The sequence below is a fragment of the Mobula hypostoma genome, chromosome 3 (genome assembly GCF_963921235.1).
Source record: "Mobula hypostoma chromosome 3, sMobHyp1.1, whole genome shotgun sequence".
In the NCBI taxonomy this organism is placed as follows: Eukaryota; Metazoa; Chordata; class Chondrichthyes; order Myliobatiformes; family Myliobatidae; genus Mobula; species Mobula hypostoma.
The window spans coordinates 122,675,791-122,684,593 of record NC_086099.1 but is presented as its reverse complement, the minus strand read 5'-3'; positions in this window follow the sequence as shown (position 1 = coordinate 122,684,593).

Sequence of the window (8,803 nt, the reverse complement as noted above, 5' to 3'; positions counted from 1 at the left end):
TCCATTGGCAGGTCATTCCACACTTTCACCACCCTCTTAGTGAAGAATTTCACCTTTCACCTTTAACCCATGACTTCTAGTTCTCCATTTCTCAGTGAAAAAAGACTGACTGTATTTACCCCTGTTGAAGGTAGAATTTCTTTAGCCAGAGGGCAGTGAATCTGTGGAATATATCGTTGCAGACAGCTTTAGAGGCCAGGTCATTGGGAATATTTAACAATGCTCACTAATGTAGCGGTTAGCATAAGGCTATTACTGCGCCAGCGATTACCCAATCAGGGTAATATTCTGCAGCTGCTTGTAAGGAGTTTGTACCTTCTCCCCAGGACTTTGTGGTTTCCTCTGGGTGCTCCAGTTTCCTCCCACATGCCTAAGACATACGGTTAGAGTTAGTAAGTTGTTGATGCCAGAAGTGTGGCAACACTTGGCAGGCTGCTCACCAGAATCCTTACTCATTTGTTTTGATGCAAATGGTGCATTTTTTGATGTTTTGATGTACAGATGACAGATAAAGCCAATCTTTAGACTTCAGGTTCTTGATGAGTAAGGTCATCAAAGGTTACAGGGAGATGATAGGAGAATGGGTTGGCCACCTTATTAGGTAGATCATTAATGCAAATATCTATTCAGCCAATCATGTGGGCAGCAACTCAGTGCAGAAAAGCATACAAACATGGTCAAGAGGTTCAGTTGTTGTTCAGATCAAATATCAGAATGGGGCAGAAATGTGATCTAAGTGGAATGATTGCTGGTGCCAGACGGGGTAGTTTCAGTATCTCAGAAACTGCTGACCTTCTGAGATTTTCATGTACAACAATAGTCTGTAAAGTTTACAGAGCCCGGGGCAAGAAGCAAAAATGCATCCGGTGAGCGGCAGCTCTGTGGGTGAAAAAGCCTTGTTAATGAGAGAGGTCAGAGGGGAATGGCCAGGCTGTTTCAAGCTGGCAGGAAGTCGACAGTAACTCAAATAACCACATGTTACAACTGTGGTGTGCAGAAGACCATCTCTGAATGTACAATACATTGAAACTCGAAGTGAATGGGCAAAGTGGAATATATAGGAGGTACTTAAAAAAGTTGCCACTGACTGCATGCTCTTCATAGTTTTGAATGCCCAGCTCCGTGCTCTGTCTCTGAGAATAGGTGACCTTACCTAGACCCATTTCAGTCTGGGACAAAGCAGTGAACTGAGGCTGGTCTGATGCAGTGGGGTTTATACAAAGCACTGAACTCAGGCTGGTCTGATGGAGGGCGATTTATTCTGATGTACGGATAGGCCAGCTCTGCCGTGGACAGTCCCAAGCCTGGCTGTGAAAGGAAGGGAACAGGGGATGGATAGGTAGATAGATAGGTCCCATAAAAACCCAGGGCTACAGGAGTACTGAGGATCTCATTCCCAGGAGAGGAGGGATCTCCGCCCTGAATACGGATGAGGTCGTGTGGTGAAAGGGTCGATTGACATTTGGCCCAGGACAGAGGACTCTGACAATCTGCTGTTGGCGGCCCGTGCCCCAGTAAAGAGATGATGAGCTGAACACGACGAGGAAGAACGGCTAGGTCAGGTGCTGTTTTTCTTTTGCAGTTTTTGGGGACTGAAAGGACACACGGTTTTAACTCTGCCCACCCTGAATTTGCCTATCTTTCACGTCACTGTCCTTACCTTACCTCAAGAAACAAAGAGAGTCCTCAACAGTGACATGACGACCAATCAATCCTCCAGTGTTTCGCTCTAGTTTTCTGTTAGAGCTTTTATTGTTTCTTTAAAATAAAAGTTAGCACCAAGCACATGCACAAACCCTCCTTAGGTTTTGTTTTGGAATAAACATTGCGAGAGGGGGCCCTTTCTTAGGCACAAGGGAATTCAGAAACAAAGCCTTGATATTCCTGGAAATACTTCAATCCTTTTTTACATTTTAATGTGGATACTTAAAGGTGCCAGACTAGAGAGAGAGGGAGGGAGGGAAGGAGAGAGGGAGAGAGCTGGAGAGAGAGAGAGTTAGAGAGAGACAGAAAGAGAGAGAGAGAAACATTTGCCATTCTCAATAATACAAACTCTAAGCCCAGGGTCCTCCAGCATTAGGTGAAGATTTCTCAACAATCACCTTTTCCTGGGTTCTGACCCCACACAATAGATGGCAGAGAGGCAGTCAGTCTTGATCCTGTTGGCCAGTGAAGACTGCACACCAGAGTGAGGGTTGGGAAAATAATATATTCCAGCACCTGGGGGAGACGGATCAAAAAATGGTCACATCTTGTTCTTCTTCTCTTCGTCATCCTTCCTCTTCCTGATTAAATCTCGAGCTGCCTCCAGTCCGAGGAAGTGCAACACTCCCCAGTACTCGTGGTCCTCCTCGGGCACGCTGACCAGCATCTTGTCCGGCACGTCTCTTGGCGTGTGGAACAGGATATCGAAGAGGGCCTCATCAAACTGCTCAGGGTGGGGCAGTGGCTCAGGGGCTGATAGGAAGGGAGCAGAGGTGGAGATGACGGGGCTCTTTGCCCTTGTTGTATGCAGGGGCCTCCCTGCCACAGGCACTCCCTCCGCTGACTCTCCGCTGTCTTCTCCCGCCCATGAAGAGGGGCTTGCTCTGGGAGTGAGCATGTTCGGTACTGAGGTCACTGGTTCCAGCGAAGACACTTTGCCAGAGGTACTGGGCTCCTGGGTGTGAATAGCCACCCCCGAAGGCAGGGACTTAGCAGGTGACAACTGAGTGGCCGAACTCGAGGTGGTTTCGTATGAGAGTGACAGAGACATCTCTTCACTTGTTGCTTTGGACTCGACTATTGAATATGGACCAGAAGAGACCCCGTGGGGTTCTGCGGGAAGCCAGGCTGGTTCATTCATGCCCTGGCTTGCACGATAGTATACCTGATCCGGTACTGAATGGATGAGATTCGAAGCAATGGAATCCTGGTCAGGGTCAGCAGAACCTGCAGAGATCTTGTCTGGAATTCCAGAGAGTGTCTCAGGTGCTGCAGGATGTTCCACTAGTGTTCCAGAGAGTGTCTCAGGCACTGCAGGATGTTCCACTAGTGTTCCAGAGAGTGTCTCGGGTGCTTCAGGATGTTCCACTAGTATTCCAGAGAGTGTCTCAGGCACTGCAGGATGTTCCACTAGTGTTCCAGATTGTGTCTCAGGCACTGCAGGATGTTCCACTAGTGTTCCAGAGAGTGTCTCAGGCACTGCAGGATGTTCCACTAGTATTCCAGAGAGTGTCTCGGGTGCTTCAGGATGTTCCACTAGTATTCCAGAGAGTGTCTCAGGCACTGCAGGATGTTCCACTAGTGTTCCAGAGAGTGTCTCAGGCACTGCAGGATGTTCCACTAGTGTTCCAGAGAGTGTCTCGGGTGCTTCAGGATGTTCCACTAGTATTCCAGAGAGTGTCTCAGGCACTGCAGGATGTTCCACTAGTATTCCAGAGAGTGTCTCAGGTGCTGCAGGATGTTCCACTAGTGTTCCAGAGAGTGTCTCAGGCACTGCAGGATGTTCCACTAGTATTCCAGAGAGTGTCTCGGGTGCTTCAGGATGTTCCACTAGTATTCCAGAGAGTGTCTCAGGCACTGCAGGATGTTCCACTAGTATTCCAGATTGTGTCTCAGGCACTGCAGGATGTTCCACTAGTATTCCAGATTGTGTCTCAGGCACTGCAGGATGTTCCACTAGTATTCCAGAGAGTGTCTCAGGCACTGCAGTATGTTCCACTAGTGTTCCAGAGAGTGTCTCAGGCACTGCAGGATGTTCCACTAGTATTCCAGAGAGTGTCTCAGGCACTGCAGGATGTTCCACTAGTATTCCAGAGAGTGTCTCAGGCGCTGCAGGATGTTCCACTAGTATTCCAGAGAGTGTCTCAGGCACTGCAGGATGTTCCACTAGTATTCCAGAGAGTGTCTCAGGTGCTGCAGGATGTTCCACTAGTGTTCCAGAGAGTGTCTCAGGCACTGCAGGATGTTCCACTAGTGTTCCAGAGAGTGTCTCAGGTGCTTCAGGATGTTCCACTAGTGTTCCAGAGAGTGTCTCAGGCACTGCAGGATGTTCCACTAGTGTTCCAGAGAGTGTCTCAGGTGCTGCAGGATGTTCCACTAGTGTTCCAGAGAGTGTCTCAGGCACTGCAGGATGTTCCACTAGTATTCCAGAGAGTGTCTCAGGCGCTGCAGGATGTTCCACTAGTATTCCAGAGAGTGTCTCAGGCACTGCAGGATGTTCCACTAGTATTCCAGAGAGTGTCTCAGGTGCTGCAGGATGTTCCACTAGTGTTCCAGAGAGTGTCTCAGGTGCTGCAGGATGTTCCACTAGTGTTCCAGAGAGTGTCTCAGGTGCTGCAGGATGTTCCACTAGTATTCCAGAGAGTGTCTCAGGCACTGCAGGATGTTCCACTAGTGTTCCAGAGAGTGTCTCAGGCACTGCAGGATGTTCCACTAGTATTCCAGAGAGTGTCTCAGGCGCTGCAGGATGTTCCACTAGTGTTCCAGAGAGTGTCTCAGGCACTGCAGGATGTTCCACTAGTGTTCCAGAGAGTGTCTCAGGTGCTGCAGGATGTTCCACTAGTGTTCCAGAGAGTGTGTCAGGTGCTGCAGGATGTTCCACTAGTGTTCCAGAGAGTGTCTCAGGTGCTGCAGGATGTTCCACTAGTATTCCAGAGAGTGTCTCAGGCACTGCAGGATGTTCCACTAGTATTCCAGAGAGTGTCTCAGGTGCTGCAGGATGTTCCACTAGTGTTCCAGAGAGTGTCTCAGGTGCTGCAGGATGTTCCACTAGTGTTCCAGAGAGTGTCTCAGGTGCTGCAGGATGTTCCACTAGTGTTCCAGAGAGTGTCTCAGGTGCTGCAGGATGTTCCACTAGTGTTCCAGAGAGTGTCTCAGGTGCTGCAGGATGTTCCACTAGTGTTCCAGAGAGTGTCTCAGGTGCTGCAGGATGTTCCACTAGTATTCCAGAGAGTGTCTCAGGCACTGCAGGATGTTCCACTAGTGTTCCAGAGAGTGTCTCAGGTGCTGCAGGATGTTCCACTAGTATTCCAGAGAGTGTCTCAGGTGCTGTGAGTTCTACTGGTGTTCTTGAGACTGTCTCAGGTGCTGTGGGAGGTTTTTCAGGTATTCCAGGGAGCATCTCAAGTTCCATGGGAGATTCTGCTGATATTCCTAAGAGTTTCTCAGGTGCTGTGTGAAGTTCTACTTGTAATACAGGGAGTGTATTGGGTGCCATGGGAGGCTTTGAAGGTATTCTGGTGAGAGTCTCAGGGGATGTGTGAGGTTCTGCTGGAATCCCGGGGAGTTTCTCTTGCTGTTCAGGTGGCATCTCCACTGGTGTGTGAGGTGCGGCCAGTTCTGCTGGGTGCCTAGTTAGCTCTGTGGGGATTTTAACAGATTCTGCAAGGACCTTGCTTTGTTCTATGATGGATATTTCTGGCATTCCAAGAAGTTTCTCTGCTTCTGTGTGGGGCTTGTCCAGTTCTGCAGGGAGTTTACACTGCTCTGTGGGGATTGTAACTACAGCATTTGGTTTCTCTGCTACTCCAGAGAGCTTGTCTTTTGCTGAAGGGAGTCTGACTATCGCCGTAAAGAGGTCACTTATTTCTCTGAAGATTTGGGGCTCTGTAGGGACATTATCTGCTTCTGCTGGGATTTTGTCCAGCTTTGAGGGGACATCGTCTGTTTCTGCTGGGACATGGTCCAGTTTTGTGGGGACATTGTCAGCTTCTGGTGGGATTTTGTCCAGCTTTGTGGGGACATTGTCTGTTTCTGCTGGGCCATTGTCCAGTTTTGTGGGGACATTGTGATCTTCTGCTGGGATTTTGTTCAGCTTTGTGGGGACATTGTTTGTTTCTGCTGGGACATGGTCCAGTTTTGTGGGGACATTGTCAGCTTCTGCTGGGATTTCCTCCAACTTTGTGGGGGCATTGTCTGTTCCTGATGGGATTTTATCCAGCTTTGTGGGGACAATGTCTGTTTCTGCTGGGACATGATCTAGTTCTGTGGGAACATTGTCAGCTTCTGCTGGGATTTTGTCCATCTTTATGGGGACATTGTCAGCTTCTGCTTGGATTTTGTCCAACTTTGTGGGGACATTCTCAGCTTCTGCTGGGAGTTTGTCCAGCTTTGTGAGGACATTGTCAGCTTCTGCTAGGACTTTGTCCAATTTTGGAGGTACAGCACCTGGTTCTGCTGGTATTATACCCAATTTTGTGGGGATTTCACCAGTTTCTGTTGAGACATTTTCTGGTTTTGTGGGGACATTGTCTGTTTCTGCTGAGGCTTTGTCCAGTTTATTGGGGTCGTCACTTGTTTCTGCTGGGACATTGTCCAGTTTTGTTGGAACATTGTCTATTTCTACTGGGACATTGTCCTGTTCATTGGGAACTTTACCTGTTTCTGCTGGGACATTGTCCAGTTTTGTTGGAACATTATCTGTTTCTGCTGGGACATTGGCCAGTTTTGTTGGGACATTGTCTATTTCTACTGGGACATTGTCCTGTTCATTGGGAACTTTACCTGTTTCTGCTGAGACATTGGCCAGTTTTGTTGGGACATTGTCTATTTCTACTGGGACATTGTCCTGTTCATTGGGAACTTTACCTGTTTCTGCTGGGACATTGTCCAGTTTTTTTGTAACATTGTCCAGTTTTGTTGGAACATTCTCTATTTCTACTGGGACATTGTCCTGTTCATTGGGAACTTTAACTGTTTCTGCTGGGACATTGTCCAGTTTTGTTGGAACATTGTCTGTTTCTGCTGGGATTTTGTCCAGTTCATTGGGGACTTCCCCTGATTCTACTGGGGCTATGTCCAGTTCATCAGAGATGTCACTTGGTTCTGCTGGAACGTTATCCAATTCATTGGGAATTTCACCTGTTTCTGTTGGGACCTTGTCCAGTTTTGTGGGGACTTCACCTGGCTCTGCTGGGATTATGTCCAGTTCATTAGGAACTTCACCTGATTTTGCTAGAATTTTGTCTGGCTTTGTGAGAACTTCTCCTGCTTGCGTTGGGATTTGGTCAGGTTTTGTGGGAGCATCATCTGCTTCTGCAGTGATTATGTCTGGCTTTGTATGAACTTCACCTAGGACTTTTTTAGGTCTTGTAGGCACGTCTGCTGGGACTTTGTCCAGTTCTGTGGGAAGATCATTTGGCACTGTGCGGACTTGATCCTGCTCTGTGGGGACTTTGCCCGGTTCTGCTGGGATTTTCTCTTCCTCCACAGGGACTTTGTTTGGTTCTGTGGAAACTTTGGCTGTGTCTCTAGGATCAGTACCTTGTCCTACGCTTTCCGGTTCAGTCAATAATCCTTTCACCTCTGAGTCCTTGAGTCCACCTGAATTTGTTGAGGGTTCGTGGTCCCCACCGCTGGCTTCTGGAGTGCTTGTTGATGGTGGAGGGGTTTCGGGAGTGGAGTCATCAGCAAGATTACCCCTGAGTTCCTGAAGACACACATAAAACACAGAACTCTAAATCAGTGGTGAAGCCTGAGAATGCACACCCACAGCATACTGTAAATGTAGGTAAGTGCACTGCTTCGGCAGCCAAACATAGTTGAAGACCCACCCACCCTGGACATTCCCGCTTCTCCCCACTCCCATTAGACAGGCGATACAAAAGCCTGAAAGCTCCCCAAGCTCAAGGACAGCTTCTACCCCACTGTTATCAGACTGTTGACTAGACCTCTTGTATGAGAAGATAGACTCGTCTTGACTTCACTGCCTATCGTGTTATGACCTTGCACCTCACCGTCTACCACCTGCACTGCACTTTCTGTGCAGCTGTTATTCTTTATTCCGCACTCAGAGGCTACTTTTTTAACTCCTTCCTGTAACTAACAAAGTGGTCATTAAGTGTACATTGGTGGTCTTCTGCTGCTGTAGCCCAACCACTTCAAGGTTCAATGTGTTGTGCATTCAGAGATGCTCTTCTGCACACCTCTGTTGTAACGTGTGGTTATCTGAGTTACTGTCGCCTTCCTGTCAGCCTGAACCAGTCTGGCTATTCTCCTCTGACCTCCCGCATTAACGAGGCATTTTCACCCACTGAACTGCCACTCACCCAATGTCTTTTTCGTACCATTCTCTGTAAACTCTAGAGACTGTTGTGTGTGAAAATCCCAGGAGATCAGCAGTTTCTGAGATACTCAAACCACCCCATCTAGCACCAACAATCTTTCCATGGTCAATGTCATTTAGTTCATATTTCTTCCCCATTCTGATGTTTGGTCTGAACAACAACTGATCCTCTTGACCATGCCTGCATGCCTTTATGCATTGAGTTGCTGCCACGTGATTGGCTGATTAGATATTGCCATTAACGAGCAGATGTACAGGTGTACCTGACATGGCCACGGAGTGTAACTCTGAGTGTGATACTCTCAATGTACTGAGGTAAAGATCTGGCCTGTATGAACATTATACAAGGCAAGGTTTCTACTGTTTCTCAGTATATGTGACAATAATAAAGCAATTTATTGGAAACACAAACACCACGATATTCACACTCAAACACTGCCTGGTGGAGCTTGCTGTTAAGGGCATTATGTTTAGGGACTAAATTAATGAAAGGGTAATCATTCTGTACCTCCCTATGACATAAAAAGGGGGTAATTCAGCCCATTGACTCTATTCTGGCCCACAAGGAAATCCCATTCTCTACTAAATTTCTGAGCAACATATTCTCCCCACACTCCCATCAATGCTCAGAGGTTCCACCACTCACCGGATCAATTAATCTACCAACCTGCTATTCTCTGGGGTATTTCAGTTCAAGATCCGTGCACACAACCCCCAACCACCCCAGACATCCTCTCTTCTCTTAAGTACAAAAGG